Raw genomic sequence first — 22,363 nt, 5'->3', positions numbered from 1 at the left:
GCCTTTTGTATGTGGTGTACATAAATGATTTGGAGGAAAATGCAGTCGGTCTGATTAGTAAGTTCGCGGATGACACCAAGGTTGGTGGAGCTGCAGGTAGTACCTGGAAAACTTGACCCTACTCGCGAGGAACTGCAGCTATCGAGATGTGACGGCGGGAACACATGAAGCTACAGATCCGGGACACCTGCGTGGCTGGGGTCCGATCGAAGTATATCAGGCAGCACCTGCTGGAAACCGGGACCACTGACCTGCGGGATACGGTAGAACTACGAGGTGGCCTACCAGAGCCTCAGTGCGTTCCCCGCAGGCCCAGCGAACCCCTCGTGGACACAATCGATGCGGCCCCGACTATGTCACAGGCCTGTGCCGCGCGGCTGCCAGTCCAGCCCCAGGAACCGCAGTGCTACTTCTGCGGTCAGGGTCAACACTCCCGGCAGCGCTGCCCAGCCCGCACAGCGACGTGCAGCGACTGTGGCAAAAAGGGACACTTTGCCAGAGTCTGTCTGGGCCGACCAAAAGCCCAGAACTCGAAAACTCACCAGGCCCGACCCATGGACTCGCAGGCCGGCAGACCCCGCAATGTGGCTGCGTACCTGCCCGGAACGCCCCCTCAGACGTGTCATCAGCCATGTGCGACTCGTGGAGGCCGCCATCTTGTCCACTGGCTCCAACACCGGCAGACATATGCAAATTGTGGGGGTCACCATCTTGGCTGTCGGCACCGACCGACATGCGCCACCGATGGGGAGGCCATCTTGGTCGCCACCTTCGACCCAGCCTGACACATACGACTCATGGGGGTCGCCATTTTGTGACCCCGATACCACCGACCACACAGGCTACCCGCAGCTTGGTGCAGTCACCCTCGACCAGTCGCAGTCAAAGCACCTGAAAAATTCAATGATGGTCGTCCGGGTCAACGAGCACGAGACCCCCCTGTCTTTTCAACTCCGGGAGCACGGAAAGCTTCGTTCACCCTGACATGGTAAGGCGCTGCTCCCTTCACATCTACCCCTCATCCCAAACAATCTCCCTTGCCTCCGGATCCCATTCGGTTCAGATCCGGGGGTACTGTATCGCTAATCTCGCGATGCAGGGCGCTGAGTACGCTCGTTTTAAGCTGTACGTCCTCCCTCACCTCTGTGCCCCCCCCCTACTGCTCGGATTAGACTTCAAATGCAATCATCAAAGCCTGACCCTACAGTTTGGCGGACCCTTGCCCCCCCTCACGGTATGCAGCCTCGGGACCCTCAAGGTCTATCTCCCCACCCCCCCCCACTTTGCTCTTTGCGAACCTCACTCCCGACTGTAAGCCCATCGCCACCAGGAGCAGGCTGTACAGTTCCTAAGACATGACTTTTATCAAATTGGAGGTCCAGCGACGGTTGAGTGAAGGGATCATCGAGGTCAGCAACAGCCCCTAGAGAGCGCAAGTGGTGGTCGTCCGGACCGGGGAAAAGAATTGGATAGTTGTGGACTACAGCCAGACCATTAACTGGTTCAAGCAACTGGATGCATACCCCCTCCCCTGCATAGCGGAGATGGTCGACCAGATCGCACAGTACCGGGTGTTCTCAATGGTCAATCTGTAGTCGGCCTACCACCAGCTCCCGATCCACCCGGAAGAGCACCACTACACTGCCTTTGAAGCAGCCGGCCGACTCTTCCACTTCCTCAGGGTGCCCTTGAGCGTCACTAACAGGGTCTCGGTTTTTCAGAGAACGATCGACCGAATGGTGGAACAGTACGGTTTGCGGGCGACATACCCATACTTGGAAAATTTTACCATCTGTGGCCATGATCAGCAGGACCATGACGCCAATCTTCAGAGGTTCCCCAGGCCGCCCAATCCCTCTACCTCACATATAACAAAAAGAAGTGCGTTTTCTGCACTACCTGACTGGCCATCCTCGGTTACGTCGTGGAGAACGGAGTCCTCGGGCCCGACCCCGACTGTATACGCCCCCTCACGGAACTTCCCCCTCCCCACAGCCTCAAGGCCCTCAAACGATGCCTGGGGCTATTCTCATGCTATGCCCAGTGGGTCCCCAACTATGCTGACAAAGCCCGCCCACTTATTCAAACCACCACATTTCCCCTGATGGCCGAGGCCCACTCGGCCCCACCCCTCAACCATCTCCGAGACGCCAGATCAAAGCTCAAGCTCCAGACACAACGCCCCCGGAGTCACCACCTGCAACAACCATGCCTGCCGCATCGTCAGAGCTGAGGAGGTCTAAAAGAACGATCCGGCCTCCAGACAGACTGAATATTTAATGACCCCACGTCACCCCCGCTGGACTTGATTTTTTAACAAGGGGTGAATGTGGTGAATGTATTCACCTAAGTATGAACTGTCTGTATAGTGCTGTGACCTATGACATGGAAATGATGATACGGTCTACTTCCAGGTACTGTCCTGGAACCCCGGTGGGCTCCGCCTCTGGCTCCGCCCCCACTGGGACGATATATAGACCGGCCACCTGTGGGTGGCACTCATTTGTACAGCCGACACTGGCAGGCGAGTTCATGGATAATAAAGCTTAATGTTCACTCGTTCTCACGGTCTCATAGTGAATTGACGGTATAACAGTGGCGCGGCATACTCCCCGAGTACGGCGCTTTTGGGGGCCCGCAGAATCGGGGAACCAACGCCGGTCCTGATTCCTTGCGGGGAAATTGATTCTCCGCCACCATGCCAGCCGCGATTTCGGCATCGGGGTGCGGAGAATCCAACTCCTTTTGGTTGAGACAAGTATTCAAATGATTCAGTACATAACTCCTCCATGGAAGGCACTCTTGCACTTCCCAACTGGGCTCTTGTACGGCCAAGAAGCTTTTTAAGTTTTAGTTTAGTGAATTTGATTGCAGTTGGACATAGGTAGTGAGAGAGAAGGTAGCTCTCACAGCGCTGCTAGAAGCTGTTAGTTTAGAAGGATGGAGAGGGGACATCTCTCTCAGTCTTTCGAGAAGAAAAGCCATAGCATGCAGTAATGGTTAAGAAAACAAGTTCAGAAGTCTGAAGAGCCTGTGGAACGGGAATTGAAATAACTATGGAAATTGTGGCTGAATCTAAAGAGTTCACCTAAAAGCAGTTAAAACAAAGGAAACCTAAACGGGACTGGTGTAAAACCTAGACTGGATTTGCTGTTAAAGGTAGAGCAGAAGTTTGTGTTGAAAGGGTAATTTGTAAAATCTGGACTGCATTTCGGAATGCAAACCGCAAAGAGGAAGCAATCATATGAAAGAAGATTTAAAGCGTGTTTTGGGGAGTGGAGTTTGGAAACTTTTGTGATCATTAAATGGGGGGATTCTGAGGAAAAACAAACAGACTAATGTGGGTTCAGAGCAGAGTGCGTGTATTTGACAACAGTCACCTTGTGTGCTTAACAGGGTGGCACAGTGGTTAGCACTGCTGCCTCACAGTGCCAGGGACCAGAGTTTGTTTCCAGTTTTGAGTGACTGTCTGTGCGGAGTCTGCACGTTCTTCCACGTGTCTGCGTGGGTTTCTCCGGGTGCTTCAGTTTCCTCCCACAGACCAAAGATGTGCAGGTTAGGTGGATTGGTCATGCTAAAATTACCCCTTAGTGTCCAAAAATGTGCAGGTTATGTGGGGTTACGGGGATAGGGAAGGGGGAATGGGCTTAGGTAGGCTGCTCTTTTAGAGGGTTGGTACAGACTCGATGGGCCGAATGGCCTTCTTCAGCACTGTAGGGATTCTATGGACATTTTGTGTAATTGAGACCATTGTAACTTAACCTATGTTGATCTTTTAATCTGTGTGTATTGTTAAGGTAAAATGGGAGTAAAGGAGTATTGTATCATAATCCAATTTTTCATGTTGAATAAATGTTTTTTTCTTGTTAAAACTAGTTAGTGGTCCTGTGACTCTGTTCCTCCATATTTTATAAAAATAAAAGTTGCTAACTTTCGAGCCAGGTTCCATTCCATTCCTGTAAGGAGCAGGATGTTGGTTCCTTTCCATTCCTGTCCAGTTATAACAACATCTGGGATTGTAACACTGTTGGCAATAAATTTATGGACATTGAGGGCGGAACGTTAGTGAGTGCTCTGGCTGCTCCCAGTCAACTCAGAGACCTAACGCTACTCGCAGTTTAACATCTAAATTGTAAAGCTCTGAACAGGAGCTGGTCTTTGAGTAAGAGTGGTTCTGCCGGGTAATTCAGGAGGAGAGTGTTGAATTGACAGCAACGTGATCTATTTATGAGTCAAACTCTGCAGCTGCTGAGATGAGTGGGCTCAAATTTCTTCCCTCCATCATTACATCCATTAAAACCAAGTCTACAAAAGGACTGGACAGCAAATTAGTAGAAAACCTATTGAACACAACACTGCGTCTGCTGAATTAGTAATGACTGGTGTAATCTAATGTGCAATCTGATACAACATGTGGAACACAAATGGGCCCAAAAGGTCACATTCCAGAATCTCTTGTGTAACCATCAAAGAAAAAGCAGAATTTTAGTAAAGAGTTACAGAGTCATAAGAGTCATTAGGCACAGAAGGAGGCCATTTGGCCTATCAAAGCCATGCTCTCTCCCTGTAGAGAAATCCAGTTCCCTCCCCCCCTTACCCTGCAAGTTTATTTCCCCCAAGTGTCAATCCAATTTCCCTTTGAAATTACTCATCGTCCTTGCACCCACCACACTCGGGGATAGTGAATTCCAGTTTATTACCACTCGCTGGGTAACAAAGTTCTTTCTCACATTTCCTCTGTATCTTTTGCCCAAAATGTTAAATCTGAATTTCTATTACCCAAGGGGGAGTAGGTTTTTTTTGTTTACTTTATCCAAACTTGTCATTGTCTTGTACATACATCTCTATCGAATGTCTCCTTAATTTCCTTAGCTTCTCCTTGGCTTGAATCCTAGGATCTTAAAAGAAGTAGCTACAGAGATAGTGGATGCATTGGTTGTAATTTTCCCCAAATCCTTGGATTCTGGATAAGTACTGGTGGATCGGAAAACTGCCAATATGACCCCTGTATTCAAAAAGGGGTGAATGTCTTTATGCATCAAGGAATTATAGAAGAGTAGGGAAATTTAATATTAAAACAAATTTAAAAGCTTTGTATCTAAATGCAAGAAGCATTCATAACAAACTTAATGATCTCATGGAGCAAATAGAAACAAAAGGTGAGTGAATAAGTTGGGAATAGAGAGATACGGGCCCCGGAAAACTGAAGGTTTTAGTTTATTTCGAACATAGAATCATAGAATTTACAGTGCAGAAGGAGGCCATTCGGCCCATTGAGTCTGCACCGGCCCTTGGAAAGAGCACCTTACTTAAGCCCATGCCTCCACCCTATCCCGTAACCCAGTAACCCTAACTAATCTTTTGGACACTTAAGAGGCAATTTATCATGGCCAATCCACCTAACCTGCACATCTTTGGACAGTGGGAGGAAACCGGAGCACGCGGTGGAAACCCACGCAGACATGGGGAGGATGCTGACTCCTTGGAGGTGCATTGGAAGAGGGGAGCCAAGACAAAACACTTCCCTGGCAGAGAATAGGGCCCAGACAAAACGAGAGACCAATGAATCATGCACCATCCAACCCACTGTCTTCCTGTGCAGAGATAGTCATGCTCCAGAGCCACACCACAATATATTTAACACAGGGTTGACCATCCATGGCATAAATCACAACTTACTGGCGCTTCGCTTACACTTTTCTATGCACAGTACTCACCTGATGAAGGAGCTGCACTCCAAAAGCTAGTGATTCGAAGCAAACCTGTTGGACTTTAAACTGGTGTTGTAAGACTTCTTACTGTGCGCACCCCAGTCCAACAGCGGCATCTCCACATCATGACATTTTTATGCCTAAGTGCCCTTCATGAATCTTTTTTAGAATCATGGATCGTAAAGATTGGGGTATAACAATCTTATTTTGCCTGAGCAAAAATCTATTGGCTACACTTAGCTCTGCCCTAATGTTATAATATTTGGAACAGGATCCTTTTGGCCATCCCTCAGTGAGATATTTCATTATCTTCTGTAAGGTTTCATCTTTGATCGTTTTGTTTATGATTAATTTTGACTTCTTATTGGATATTCAAATCTATTACAAGATTTATGTGGGCTTGCACATCCTCATCCAGATGTTGTTCTTTCTTGTCCGTACCACCTGATAATGCATCAGCTACTATGAGATGTTTACCTGGCATGTAGATGAGATTGAAATTGTACCTTTGTAACTTCATTATCATACATTGTATTCTTGGTGACATCTCATTTAGATTTTTCTTTACTATTGTTGTAAAGCATTTGATAATGGCAGGCTGGTGCAAAAGATTAGATCACATGAGTTAGGGTGAACTAGCTGAATGGATCCAGAACTGGCTTGGCCATAAAAGACAGAGAGTAGCAGTGGAAGGGTGTTTTTACGAATGGAGGTCTGTAACTAGTGGTGTTCCGCAGGGATCAGTTCTGGGACCTCTGCTGTTTGTAATATATATAAATGACTTGGAAGAAAATATAGCGGGGGATGATACTAAGATTGCAGGAGTTGCGTATAGGTTGTCAGAGAATACAACAGGATATAGATAGGCTGCAAAATTGGGTAGAGAAATGGCAGATGGAATTTAACCCGGACAAATACGAGGTGATGCATTTTGGTAGATCCAATTCAGGTGGGAGCTATAAAATAAATGGCAGAACCATCAGGAGCATAGAGACACAGAGAGATCTGGGCGTGCAGGTCCACAGATCCTTAAAAGTGGCAGCACAGGTGGAAATGGTGGTAAAGAAAGCATATGGCTTGCTTGCCTTCATAGGACGGGGTATCAAGTTTAAAAGCTCAAAAGTTACAATTATATAGAAAGTTTGTTAGGCCACATTTGGAATACTGTGTCCAATTCTGGTCAGCACACTACCAGAAAGATGTGGAAGCTTTGGAGAGAGTACAGAAAAGGTTTACCAGGATGTTGCCAGGTATGGAGAGTATTAGCTATGAGGAGAGATTGAATAAAGTTCTTCCTGGAGAGACGGAGGCTGAGGGGCGACCTGATAGAAGTTTATAAAATTATTAGGGGTAATGATAGGGTGAACAGTTGGAGGCTTTTTCCCAGGGCGGAAATGACAATTACAAGGGGGCCCAAGTTTAAGGTGAGGGGGGAAAGGTTCAGTGGGGATGTGCGGGGAATGTTTTTTTACACAGAGGGTGGTGGTGGCCTGAAATGCACTGCCAAGTCAGGTGGTTGAGGCAGATACATTAGCGATCTTTAAGACTTATCTGGATAGGCACATGAACAGACGGGGTATAGAAGGATACAGGCGGTTGGTCTAGATAGGACACGTGATCGGCGCAGGCTTGGAGGGTCGAAGGGCCTGTTCCTGTGCTGTTCTTTGTATTGCCACAAGTGCTCTATGGTCAGTTTCCACTAAGAATGTCAGTAGGCCATGTACATAGTTATTTGTTTGTCCATTTATCAAGCCCAAGCATTCTTTTCCTATTTGAGTACATTTGCGCTCTGTGTCACTCATTGACCTTGAAGCATAGGCAATTGGAAGTACATTTTCATCATTGTCTTCCTGCACTAACACTTACAACCTATCATTCGAAACATCTGTCGGCATGTTTGTTTTCTTTGTAGGGTCAAAAAATGTCAGCACTGGAGCTGTTGTCAATGCTTTCTGTAACATTTGCCATTCACGCTCATGTCTGTTAGAACACTGGAAAATAAAATCTTTCGTGATGAGTTCTCTCAAGCATGTAGTTTTTGCTGCGAGATTAGGAATAAATTTTCCTACAAAATTTATCATACGAGTCCCTTTTGCCTGTAGGACGTGGCATGTTCAATATTGCCTTTAACTTCTCTTGGTCAGGTTGTATACCTTTTGCAGAAAGCTTTGTCTCCCAAGAATGTGATATTGTCGACACCAACAATATTACATTTGGTTTTATTCAACTTCAACTTGGGCAGCACGGTAGAATGGTGGTTAGCATAAATGCTTCACAGCTCCAGGGTCCCAAGTTCGATTCCCGGCTGGGTCACTGTCTGTGTGGAGTCTGCACGTCCTCCCCGTGTTGCGTGAGTTTCCTCCGGGTGCTCCGGTTTCCTCCCACTGTCCAAAGATGTGCGGGTTAGGTGGATTGGCCATGCTAAATTGCCCGTAGTGTCCTAAAAAGTAAGGTTAAGGGGGGGTTGTTGGGTTACGGGTGGATACGTGGGTTTGAGTAGGGTGATCATTGCTCGGCACAACATCGAGGGCCGAAGGGCCTGTTCTGTGCTGTACTGTTCTATGTTCTATGTTCAAAACCATGCTTTTTGATGCTTTGCAGCACGTTGATAAGCCTTATGTCGTGCTCTTCTCTTGTTGAGCCCCAAATGATAATATTGTCAACGTATAATCTGACGCCTGGAATTCCTTCTCCGACGTGTTCCATTGCCCTATGTAAAATTTCAGATGCTGAAGTAATACCAAATAGCATTCTGAGAAAACAGTATCGCCTGAATGGAGTGTTAATGGTGCACAGCTTTGTGCTCTCCTTATCCAACTTGAATTGCCAAAAACCCTGTGATGCATCTAGTTTGCTAAAACATGTCGCTCCCGACATCTCACACATGATTTCTTCTCTTTTCAGAATAGGATAATGCTCTCTCTTGATGTTTAAATTGAGATCTTTGGGATACATACAGATTCTCAGGTAGCATTCAGGGCAGCATGGTAGCATAGTGGTTAGCACAGTTGCTTCACAGCTCCAGGGTCCCAGGTTCGATTCCGGCTTGGGTCACTGTCTGTGCGGAGTCTGCACGTTCTCCCTGTGTCTGCGTGTGTTTCCTCCGGGTGCTCCGGTTTCCTCCCACAGTCTAAAGATGTGCGGGTTAGGTGGATTGGCCATGCTAAATTGCCCTTAGTGTCCAAAAATGTTAAGAGGGGGTTACAGGGTTACGGGGATAGAGTAGATATGTGGGCTTGAGTAGGGTGCTCTTTGTAAGGGCCGGTGCAGACTCGATGGGCCGAATGGCTCCTTCTGCACGGTAAATTCTATGATTCTATGGTTCTTTTCATTACACAGACTAGAGTTCACCCAATCCGTTGGTTCTTCAATTCATTTAATCACCTGCAGATTTGTTATTTTCTCCAGCTCATTTCTTAGTTGTTCCTTTAATGGAGCTGGTACTCCCCTTGATGCGTGTATGACTGGTTGTGCATTCTATAGAAACTGGATTCGATAAGTAAATGGTAAAGTGCCAAAGCCATGAAATATTTCAGGAAATTCTTTCAGGATTGAATCCACTGATGTACTTTGCATGGTTACAGCACAGTCGCACTGTAGACTCTTTTCACTAACTCGAGTGCTTCACATGCTTCCACTCCCAGTAATGATTCACGCTCAGCCTCAACAATGGAAAACTTCATATTATGAACCTTATTCTTTACGCTGACTTCTAGCTCGCATGTTCCCAGAGTATTAATTCTTTTGCCATTGTAATACTTCAACAGCACTTTTTTACTAAAAACATGTGGTTTAATTTCCATTTCTTACACAGTTATAAGATTAGCCCTTGCTCCCATGTCGAGTTTGACATTAATTAATGTTTTATTAATCATCAGAGGAACTGTCCAATTATCTCTTTGAACACTTATAATTGTATTACTCTTCTGCAAATTCTTGTCTTCACTAGAAATCATGGGTGGGTTTCTCCCTCTCCCCACGTCAAATTTCTGGTTCAGCACGCCGTCGGGATGCCCCGTTTCACTGGCTGGTCAATGGGGGTTCCAATTTTGGGGCAGCCCCATGCCATTGGGAACCCGCAGGCTGCCGGCAAGACGGAGAATCCCGACGGCGGAGAATTCAGCCCCAGACCTATGAAGAATGTGACTTCAAGAATTATCTTTTCTTTTTAAAGTGTATTTTATTACAAACATGTATCAAAACAGGTTACAGCGAACAAACATCCCAGCAATACATCCCAACAATTAACTGTACGGTCTATACAGACTTTTCCACTTTTTCACCCCCCCCCCCCCCCGTGAAGAACAGCCTCTCAAACACGGTCACAAACATCCCCCACATTTCCTCAAATCCCCCCCCCCCCCCCCCCCCCCCCGAAGAGCCCTTCAACTCATACTTTATCTTCTCTAACCGCAGGAAGTCATACAGGTCACCCAACCAAGCCGCTATGCTTCCTCAACTGATTCCATATCGTCACTGTGGACTGCACTGCCGGACTCCTTGAATACCTACTCAGAGCCATTGGCAACGCTGCCATCACCATAGCCCTCAAACTAGACCTCTTACAAGATTCCTCCGCCATCCTAACCTATCTCCATCCCCTTCTTCACATCCCCATCCCCACCTTGTTCACATTTGCCGGCCAATAATAATGAAGCAAGTTCGGCAACGCCAGCCACCCCTGGTGCCTTTGCCTCTGTAGCAGAGTCCTCCCCACCCTCGGCACCTTCCCGGCCCATACAAGTCAGAAATGGTCATGTCCACTATCTGAAAAAAGGCCTTTGGCATAAAGATCGGGAGAGTTTGAAAGATAAACAAGAACCTCGGCAGAATATTCATTTTCACCATTTGGACTCACTCCATCAGCGTTAAGTGCAGTCTTTCTCACCTCTTGATCCAGCAGAGGGCAGCAGAGCAGAGCTACTGATCAGCTGTTCTGGGGAAATTTGCATACGTGCAGTGCGGTCAGCCTAAGTTGAAGGTGAACTGGCGAAGGAGACCCAAGGAGTTTGAGTGAAGACAAGCATCCAGCAGAGGGCAGCAGAGCAGAGCTACTGATCAGCTGTTCTGGGGAAATTTGCATACGTGCAGTGCGGTCAGCCTAAGTTGAAGGTGGTTTGTGGAAGGGCTGTTGGCAACTGACAGTTAAACCCGAAACACTTCGTGAGTGTTTCCCACCCTACCTCCTCCTCTAACCAACCCCCCCACTCCCTCCTCTAACCAACCCCCCCACCCCACGGTGGTTGGGAAGCGGGAGCAGGGACCTGTCATGAAGGTGAGTGAGTGCCTTTAAATTTGCTTAACTTTCAGCGGGAGCAGGGTTTGAGGTAATATCAGGTAAGCTCTTCCTTTCTTTTTCTTTTTCTTGTTTTTTTTTAAATCTAGAGGTGATGTCAGGGAAGGCAGTACAATGCTCCTCCTGCAGAATGTTTGAGGTGAGGGACGCCGTCAGTGTCCCTGCTGATTTCATCTGTGGGAAGTGCACCCAACTCCAGCTCCTCAAAAACCGTGTTAGGGACCTGGAGCTTGAGCTGGATGAACTTCGGATCATTCGGGAGGCAGAGGGGGTCATAGATAGGAGCTTCAAGGAAGTAGTTACACCAAAGACTGGAGATAGATGGGTAACTGTAAGAGGGACTGGGAAGAAGCAGTCAGTGCAGGGACCCCCTGCGGTCGTTCCCCTGAGTAACAAGTATACCGTTTTGGATACTTGTGGGGGGGGGGACTTACCAGGGGTAAGCCATGGGGTACGGGCCTCTGGCACGGAGTCTGTCCCTGTTGCTCAGAAGGGAAGGGGGGAAAGGAGTAGAACACTAGTAATTGGGGACTCAATAGTCAGGGGCACAGATAGGAGATTTTGTGGGAGCGAGAGAGACTCACGTTTGGTATGTTGCCTCCCAGGTGCAAGGGTAAGTGATGTCTCGGATCGTGTTTTCCGGGTCCTTAAGGGGGAGGGGGAGCAGCCCCAAGTCGTAGTCCACATTGGCACTAACGACATAGGTAGGAAAGGGGACAAGGATGTCAGGCAGGCCTTTAGGGAGCTAGGATGGAAGCTCAGAGCGAGAACAAACAGAGTTGTTATCTCTGGGTTGTTGCCCGTGCCACGTGATAGTGAGATGAGGAATAGGGAGAGAGAGCAATTAAACACGTGGCTACAGGGATGGTGCAGGCGGGAGGGATTCAGATTTCTGGATAACTGGGGCTCTTTCTGGGGAAGGTGGGACCTCTATAGACAGGATGGTCTACATCTGAACCTGAGGGGCACCAATATCCTGGGGGGGAGATTTGTTAGTGCTCTTTGGGGGGGTTTAAACTAATTCAGCAGGGGCATGGGAACCTGGATTGTAGTTTTGGGGTACGGGAGATTGAGAGTATAGAGGTCAGGAGCACAGATTTGACTTCGCAAGAGGGTGCCAGTGTTCAGGTAGGTGGTTTGAAGTGTGTCTACTTCAATGCCAGGAGTATACGAAATAAGGGAGGGGAACTGGCAGCATGGGTTGGTACCTGGGACTTCGATGTTGTGGCCATTTCAGAGACATGGATAGAGCAGGGACAGGAATGGTTGTTGCAGGTTCCGGGGTTTAGGTGTTTTAGTAAGCTCAGAGAAGGGGGCAAAAGAGGGGGAGGTGTGGCGCTGCTAGTCAAGGACAGTATTACGGTGGCGGAAAGGATGCTAGATGGGGACTCTTCTTCTGAGGTAGTATGGGCTGAGGTTAGAAACAGGAAAGGAGAGGTCACCCTGTTGGGAGTTTTCTATAGGCCGCCTAATAGTTCTAGGGATGTAGAGGAAAGGATGGCGAAGATGATTCTGGAAAAGAGCGAAAGTAACAGGGTAGTTGTTATGGGAGACTTTAACTTTCCAAATATTGACTGGAAAAGATATAGTTCGAGTACATTAGATGGGTCATTCTTTGTACAATGTGTGCAGGAGGGTTTCCTGACACAATATGTTGACAGGCCAACAAGAGGCGAGGCCACATTGGATTTGGTTTTGGGTAACGAACCAGGCCAGGTGTTAGATCTGGAGGTAGGTGAGCACTTTGGAAACAGTGACCACAATTCGGTGACCTTTACGTTAGTGATGGAAAGGGATAAGTATACCCCGCAGGGCAAGAGTTATAGCTGGGGGAAGGGCAATTATGATGCCATTAGACATGACTTAGGATGTGTTGGTTGGAGAAGTAGGCTGCAAGGGTTGGGCACACTGGATATGTGGAGCTTGTTCAAGGAACAGCTATTGCATGTTCTTGATAAGTACGTACCAGTCAGGCAGGGAGGAAGGGGCCGAGCGAGGGAACCATGGTTTACCAAAGAAGTGGAATCTCTTGTTAAGAGGAAGAAGGAGGCCTATGTGAAGATGAGGCGTGAAGTTTCAGTTGGGGCGCTTGATAGTTACAAGGAAGCGAGGAAGGATCTAAAGAGAGAGCTGAGACGAGCAAGGAGGGGACATGAGAAGTCTTTGGCAGGTAGGATCAAGGAAAACCCAAAAGCTTTCTATAGGTATGTCAGGAATAAAAGAATGACTAGGGTAAGAGTAGGGCCAGTCAAGGACAGTGGTGGGAAGTTGTGTGTGGAGGCTGAGGAGATAAGCGAGATACTAAATGAATACTTTTCGTCAGTATTCACTCAGGAAAAAGATAATATTGTGGAGGAGAATGCTGAGACCCAGGCTATTAGAATAGATGGCATTGAGGTGCGTAGGGAAGAAGTGTTGGCAATTCTGGACAAGGTGAAAATAGATAAGTCCCCGGGGCCGGATGGGATTTATCCTAGGATTCTCTGGGAAGCCAGGGAAGAGATTGCTGAGCCTTTGGCTTTGATTTTTAGGTCATCATTGGCTACAGGAATAGTGCCAGAGGACTGGAGGATAGCAAATGTGGTCCCTTTGTTCAAGAAGGGGAGTAGAGATAACCCTGGTAACTATAGGCCGGTGAGCCTAACGTCTGTGGTGGGTAAGGTCTTGGAGAGGATTATAAAAGATACGATTTATAATCATCTAGATAGGAATAATATGATTAGGGATAGTCAGCATGGTTTTGTGAAGGGTAGGTCATGCCTCACAAACCTTATCGAGTTCTTTGAGAAGGTGACTGAACAGGTAGACGAGGGTAGAGCAGTTGATGTGGTGTATATGGATTTCAGTAAAGCATTTGATAAGGTTCCCCACGGTCGGCTATTGCAGAAAATACGGAGGCTGGGGATTGAGGGTGATTTAGAGATGTGGATCAGAAATTGGCTAGTTGAAAGAAGACAGAGAGTGGTAGTTGATGGGAAATGTTCAGAATGGAGTTCAGTTACGAGTGGCGTACCACAAGGATCTGTTCTGGGGCCGTTGCTGTTTGTCATTTTTATAAATGACCTAGAGGAGGGCGTAGAAGGATGGGTGAGTAAATTTGCAGACGACACTAAAGTCGGTGGAGTTGTAGACAGTGCGGAAGGATGTTGCAGGTTACAGAGTGACATAGATAAGCTGCAGGGCTGGGCTGAGAGGTGGCAAATGGAGTTTAATGTGGAGAAGTGTGAGGTGATTCACTTTGGAAAGAATAACAGGAATGCGGAATATTTGGCTAATGGTAAAATTCTTGGTAGTGTGGATGAGCAGAGGGATCTCGGTGTCCATGTACATAGATCCCTGAAAGTTGCCACCCAGGTTGATAGGGTTGTGAAGAAGGCCTATGGTGTGTTGGCCTTTATTGGTCGAGGGATTGAGTTCCGGAGCCATGAGGTCATGTTGCAGTTGTACAAAACTCTAGTACGGCCGCATTTGGAGTATTGCGTACAGTTCTGGTCGCCTCATTATAGGAAGGACGTGGAAGCCTTGGAACGGGTGCAGAGGAGATTTAGCAGGATGTTGCCTGGTATGGAGGGAAAATCTTATGAGGAAAGGCTGATGGACTTGAGGTTGTTTTCGTTAGAGAGAAGAAGGTTAAGAGGTGACTTAATAGAGGCATACAAAATGATAAGAGGGTTAGATAGGGTGGACAGCGAGAGCCTTCTCCCGCGGATGGAGGTGGCTAGCACGAGGGGACATAGCCTTAAATTGAGGGGTAATAGATATAGGACAGAGGTCAGAGGTGGGTTTTTTACGCAAAGAGTGGTGAGGCCGTGGAATGCCCTACCTGCAACAGTAGTGAACTCGCCAACATTGAGGGCATTTAAAAGTTTATTGGATAAGCATATGGATGATAAGGGCATAGTGTAGGTTAGATGGCCTTTAGTTTTTTTTTTCCATGTCGGTGCAACATCGAGGGCCGAAGGGCCTGTACTGCGCTGTATCGTTCTATGTTCTTCAGATCTTCCCTAGTCTCTTCCACCAGCTTCATTAAGTTCCACTTATGGAGCCCTGTCCATTCCCTTGCTACCTGAATTCCCAAATACCTAAACCTAACTCTCGCTACCATAAATTACATTCCCCCGGAATTAGCCTGCTGTGCCAGCTCATTCACCGGGAGAACTCACTTTTCCCTACATTCAGCTTGTACTCTGAGAACCCTCCAAACCTCCCCAGCAGGCCCATAATCCTTCCCACTCTCCAATGGATCCGAATCATACAGCAATAGGTGATCGGCATAGAGCGGCACCCAATGCTCCCTGTCCCCTCATAATCTCCCGCCACTCTGCCGACCCCCTGAGAACCATCGCCAATGGCTCTATGACCAGCGCAAACAGCAGCAGTGACAGCGGGCCTCGTACCCCTGTGTAAGCTTTGTGAGCTCAAATCATTCATCCTCAACCTCGCCCTCGGTGCCACGTACAGCAACCGTACCCATACCACAACTCTCAGCCCAAACCTTCCCAAAACCTCGAACAGGTACCGCCACCCCGCCTTCTCCGCGTCCATGGACACCACCAACTCTGGTACCAGAGCTCTCGACAGATTCATCACCACATTCAACAGCCGTCTTGTATTACACGCGAGCTGCCTGCGCTTCACGAAGCCTGTTTGATCTTCTGCAACCACCCCGGGGACACACTCCTCCATCCCCCCCCCGCCAACAATTTAGCCAATACATTCACAACCGTGTTCAACAGTGATATGGGCCTATATGACCAACATTCCACCGGGTCCTTCCCCTTTTTCAGCATTACTACCTGCATCATCATCTCCGGCAACTCCCCTTCTCCAGTGCTTCATTAAATGCCCCCAACAGATGTAGTGCCAGGTCCATTGCAAATTCCTTATAAAATTCTGCCGGGTACCCATCTGGCCCAGGGGCCTTCCCCGACTTCATACTCCTTACACTATCCACCATCTCCCTCAGCTCCAGAGGCTCCTTCAACACCTGCCTCTTTGCTTCTTCCACCTGGGGAAATTCCAGCTTGTCCAGAAACTGCCCCATGTACCCCTCCTCTCCCACGGGTCTGCCTCATAAAGTCCCTGGTAACACTCGCTAAATGCCTCATTTATCTTCCCTGACTCTGACACCACATCCCCAGCCCCAGTCCGTATCTTCCAATATTTCCCTGGATGCAGCCTGCCTCTGCAGCTGGTGCAACAGCATGCGGCTCGCCTTCTCCCCATACTCATATTGTACCCCCCTTACCCTACGCAGTTGCCCTACCGCTCTCCCTGTTGTCAGCCTGTCAAACTGCCCCTGCAACTTTTTTCTCCTCGCCAATCTCTCCATGGTGGACACCCTCGAATATTCCCTGACCACCTCCACTATCTTGCTCACGAGACGGTCATGTTCCTCCCTCCTTTCCCTATCCACATGAACCTTAAACAAAATAATTTCCCCTGGACCACTGCCTTCACTGCTTCCTAAAAAATGGCCGCTGACACCACCTCATTCTGATTCAATTCCACGTACTCTTTTCGCAGCTCGCATCTTATAATAAAAACCTCCATCCGCCAACAACACCAAGTCAAACTTCCACCCCGTCCTCTGTTCTCGTCCCGATCTAAACGGAATCTCCAGCCAGTGGGGCGCATGGTCCGAGATAACTATCCCCATATACTCTGCCCCCTCTAGTCCAACCAAAATCTCCCAACTCAATACAAAATAATCAATCCTCGAATATACCTTATAGATGTGTGAAAAGAATGAATACTTCCTTCCCCCTGGGTTCTGAATGTGCCATGGATCCACCATACTAATCCTCTCCATAAACTCTCCCCAACTTCCTAGCCATTTGTACCCTACCCATCGACTTGGGGCTCGACCTATCCACCCTTGGCTCTAGGACACAGTTAAAATCTCCTCCCAAGATCAAATGGCCAAATCCCGGGTCGCTACCAGCAACCCCCTCATAAAACCCACATCATCCCAATTTGGGGCATACACATTTACCAACACCATCGGTGCCCCTTACAATACTACAAGATTTATCTCATCAATCATGTTGATTGATTTTGGTAGTTCCAATTTTCTATTTGAGAAACATTGTTTAGAAAAGTGATTTTTGTCTTTGCATTTGGAGCAGATTTTTCAAATGTTGGACATTGACTATTACAACCTGCCTGCTTACCATTGGCTGGGGACTAATGACAATCCCACAATCCTGTGGGAGTATGAGCTTCCCCAATGAGGGGGGCGGAAAAATCATTAGCAGACTCCCTGCATAAATAGAGCTGTGATGTGGAGATGCCAGCGTTGGACTGGGGTGAGTACAGTAAGAAGTCTTACAACACCAGGTTAAAGTCCAACAGGTTTGTTTCAAACACGAGCTTTCGGAGCACGGCTCCTTCTTCAGGTGAATGGAAAGGCTTGTTCCAGAAATGTTTATATAGACACAGTCAGAGATGCCCCGGAATGCGAGCACCTGCAGGCAATCAAATCATCAAAGATGCAGAGAGAGAGGTAACTCCAGGTTAAAGAGGTGTGAATTGTCCCAAGCCAGTTCAGTCGGTAGGCCTCTGCAAGTCCAGGCTTGTTGGTGGGGGCCGAATGTAATGCGACATGAATCCCAGATCCCGGTTGAGTCCGCATTCATGCGTGCGGAACTTAGCTATAAGTTTTTGCTCAGCAATTTTGCGTTGTCGCGTCTCCTGAAGCCCTCCTTGTAGAATGCTGACCCGGAGATCAGAGGCTGAATGTCCTTGACTGCTGAAGTGTTCCCCAACTGGAAGGGAACAGTCCTGCCTGTTGATAGTCGCACGATGCCCGTTTATTCGTTGTCGCAGTGTCTGCATGGTCTCGCCAATGTACCACGCTTCGGGACATCCTTTCCTGCAGCGTATGAGGTAGACTACATTGGTCGAGTCGCACGAGTATGCGCCGCGTACCTGGTGGGTGGTGTTTCCACGTGTAATGGTGGTGTCCATGTCGATGATCTGGCATGTCTTGCAGCGATTACCCTGGCAGGGTTTTGTGGTGTTGTGGTTGCTGTTCTGAAGGCTGGGTAATTTGCTGCAAACAATGGTTTGTTTGAGGTTGCGCGGTTGTTTGAAGGCCAGTAGTGGGGGTGTGGGGATGACCTTGGCAAGATGTCCATCCTCGCTGATGATGTGTTGGAGGCTGCGAAGAAGATGTCGTAGTTTCTCCGCCCCAGGAAAGTACTGGACGACGAAGGGTACTCTGTCAGTGGTGTCCCGTGTTTGTCTTCTGAGGAGGTCGGTGCGGTTTTTTGCTGTGGCGCGGTGGAACTGTCGATCAATGAGTCGAGCGCCATATCCCGTTCGTACGAGGGCATCTTTCAGCATCTGTAGGTGTCTGTTGCGCTCCTCCTTGTCTGAGCAGATCCTGTGTATACGGAGGGCTTGTCCATAGGGGATGGCTTCTTTAATGTGTTTCGGGTGAAAGCTGGAGAAGTGGAGCATCGTGAGATTATCTGTGGGCTTGCGGTAAAGCGAGGTGCTGAGGTGACCGTCCTTGATGGAGACGAGTGTGTCCAAGAATGGAACTGAATTTGGAGAATAGTCAATGGTGAGTTTGATGGTGGGATGGAACTTATTGATGTCATCGTGTAGTCGTTTCAGTGATGTCTCGCCGTGGGTCCAAAGGAAAAAAATGTCATCGATGTATCTGGTGTATAGCATCGGTTGAAAGTCCTGTGTGGTGAGGAAGTCCTGTTCAAACTTGTGCATGAAGATGTTGGCATATTGAGGTGCAAATTTGGTCCCCATGGCTGTTCCGTGCGTCTGGATGAAGAATTTGTTGTCGAAGGTGAAGACGTTGTGGTCTAGAATGAAACGGATGAGTTGCAGAATTGCGTCTGGAGATTGGCAGTTGACGGTGTTGAGGACTGAGGCTGTTGCAGCAATGCCGTCGTCATGGGGGATGCTGGTGTAGAGTGCCGAGACATCCATTGTGACGAGGAATGTTCCTGGTTCAACTGGTCCATGGGTGCTGAGTTTCTGTAGGAAACCTACAGAAGTTTCCTACAGAAACTCAGCACCCATGGACCAGTTGAACCAGGAACATTCCTCGTCACAATGGATGTCTCGGCACTCTACACCAGCATCCCCCATGACGACGGCATTGCTGCAACAGCCTCAGTCCTCAACACCGTCAACTGCCAATCTCCAGACGCAATTCTGCAACTCATCCGTTTCATTCTAGACCACAACGTCTTCACCTTCGACAACAAATTCTTCATCCAGACGCACGGAACAGCCATGGGGACCAAATTTGCACCTCAATATGCCAACATCTTCATGCACAAGTTTGAACAGGACTTCCTCACCACACAGGACTTTCAACCGATGCTATACACCAGATACATCGATGACATTTTTTTCCTTTGGACCCACGGCGAGACATCACTGAAACGACTACACGATGACATCAATAAGTTCCATCCCACCATCAAACTCACCATGGACTATTCTCCAAATTCAGTTCCATTCTTGGACACACTCGTCTCCATCAAGGACGGTCACCTCAGCACCTCGCTTTACCGCAAGCCCACAGATAATCTCACGATGCTCCACTTCTCCAGCTTTCACCCGAAACACATTAAAGAAGCCATCCCCTATGGACAAGCCCTCCGTATTCACAGGATCTGCTCAGACAAGGAGGAGCGCAACAGACACCTACAGATGCTGAAAGATGCCCTCGTACGAACGGGATATGGCGCTCGACTCATTGATCGACAGTTCCACCGCGCCACAGCAAAAAACCGCACCGACCTCCTCAGAAGACAAACACGGGACACCACTGACAGAGTACCCTTCGTCGTCCAGTACTTTCCTGGGGCGGAGAAACTACGACATCTTCTTCGCAGCCTCCAACACATCATCAGCGAGGATGGACATCTTGCCAAGGTCATCCCCACACCCCCACTACTGGCCTTCAAACAACCGCGCAACCTCAAACAAACCATTGTTTGCAGCAAATTACCCAGCCTTCAGAACAGCAACCACAACACCACAAAACCCTGCCAGGGTAATCGCTGCAAGACATGCCAGATCATCGACATGGACACCACCATTACACGTGGAAACACCACCCACCAGGTACGCGGCGCATACTCGTGCGACTCGACCAATGTAGTCTACCTCATACGCTGCAGGAAAGGATGTCCCGAAGCGTGGTACATTGGCGAGACCATGCAGACACTGCGACAACGAATAAACGGGCATCGTGCGACTATCAACAGGCAGGACTGTTCCCTTCCAGTTGGGGAACACTTCAGCAGTCAAGGACATTCAGCCTCTGATCTCCGGGTCAGCATTCTACAAGGAGGGCTTCAGGAGACGCGACAACGCAAAATTGCTGAGCAAAAACTTATAGCTAAGTTCCGCACGCATGAATGCGGACTCAACCGGGATCTGGGATTCATGTCGCATTACATTCGGCCCCCACCAACAAGCCTGGACTTGCAGAGGCCTACCGACTGAACTGGCTTGGGACAATTCACACCTCTTTAACCTGGAGTTACCTCTCTCTCTGCATCTTTGATGATTTGATTGCCTGCAGGTGCTCGCATTCCGGGCATCTCTGACTGTGTCTATATAAACATTTCTGGAACAAGCCTTTCCATTCACCTGAAGAAGGAGCCGTGCTCCGAAAGCTCGTGTTTGAAACAAACCTGTTGGACTTTAACCTGGTGTTGTAAGACTTCTTACTAAATAGAGCTGGCCAGTTTGTAACCAGAGAGAGAGAGGAGTGAGCAGCAAGGGAAGTTGCTGCTGCTGTTGTATATATATGTTATTGTAAATAAATGTTATTTCTTTGTATCCTGAAAACTCGTGCTGGATTCTTCGTGGCCCTCACAAAATTGACTTTACAAATGCTTGTTGCACTTGCATAAAATGGTGGCTTTGGTCATTCGCTTAAAATGGCCGCTGCTGCTGGGACCATGTTTTGTCTTAGTCACAACACTAATGGCGTTGGCTGCCTCTCCGAACTTCGCGCCAAAAGATTTAGAGTGCTAATCTGTTGCGCAGCTAGCTCGCTGGCATGACAAATTTTAATGGTATCGTCGAGTAGGAGTTCATTCTCCCTCAACAATCTCTCCCAAGCTTTGCCAATACTAATCCCGAACACGATTGCGGATCATCGATGCTTGCAAAGTTCCAAAATTACATGCCTGAGCCTTCAACCGCAGGTCGGTTGAAAAAATTGACAAACAAATTACCTGCCTGCTGTGTCAGCGTGTGAAAAACATAGCGCTCAAACGTTTCATTTGTCCGGTGTGCAGGGCTGATCAAATTGCTTCACAACCTCATTGAAGTTTTTTTCATCAGCTTCTTATTGAAAATGAAGGTATTAAAGAATTCTATCGCCTTTGGACCTGCTGCAGTGAGCAGCAACGCTATTCCAACATAGAACATACAGTGCAGAAGGAGGCCATTCGGCCCATCGAGTCTGCACTGGCCCACTTAAGCCCTCACTTCCACCCTATCCCTTAACCCAATAACCCCTCCTAACCTTTTTGGTCACAAAGGGCAATTTATCATGGCCAATCCACCTTACCTGCACGTCATTGGACGTTCATTAGGCTGTGCCTGAAGATCTAGAGCTGCAAGGTAGAGTGTGAATTGATGTTTAAAAGGGTGCCAATTCACATCTACATTACCAGTGAGTCGAAGCTGGTTTGTGTCTTCAGACCTTCCATCCTGGGCTTCATGCCTTGTAGTGCATTGAGTGAGATTTGTCAGTATTCTGCGTGGTTCGGCGAAAATTATTTTTCTTTTTTTTTCTTCTCAGTCATTTTTGCCTCTTCGGATTATCAAAACCAATCCTGGTATCTTGATAGATCTTCATTCCTAGTACCAAATTATGTTCTGGTGCTTGGCCGGTAAGAGTCATAGAACATAGAACATAGAACGATACAGCGCAGTACAGGCCCTTCGGCCCTCGATGTTGCACCGACATGGAAAAAAAAAAACTAAAGGCCATCTAACCTACACTATGCCCTTATCATCCATATGCTTATCCAATAAACTTTTAAATGCCCTCAATGTTGGCGAGTTCACTACTGTTGCAGGTAGGGCATTCCACGGCCTCACCACTCTTTGCGTAAAAAACCCACCTCTGACCTCTGTCCTATATCTATTACCCCTCAATTTAAGGCTATGTCCCCTCGTGCTAGCCACCTCCATCCGCGGGAGAAGGCTCTCGCTGTCCACCCTATCTAACCCTCTGATCATTTTGTATGCCTCTATTAAGTCACCTCTTAACCTTCTTCTCTCTAACGAAAACAACCTCAAGTCCATCAGCCTTTCCTCATAAGATTTTCCCTCCATACCAGGCAACATCCTGGTA

Source organism: Scyliorhinus canicula, chromosome 19 (genome assembly GCF_902713615.1).
Source record: "Scyliorhinus canicula chromosome 19, sScyCan1.1, whole genome shotgun sequence".
NCBI classification, from domain to species: domain Eukaryota; kingdom Metazoa; phylum Chordata; class Chondrichthyes; order Carcharhiniformes; family Scyliorhinidae; genus Scyliorhinus; species Scyliorhinus canicula.
Note: the sequence above shows the minus strand (reverse complement) of the source record.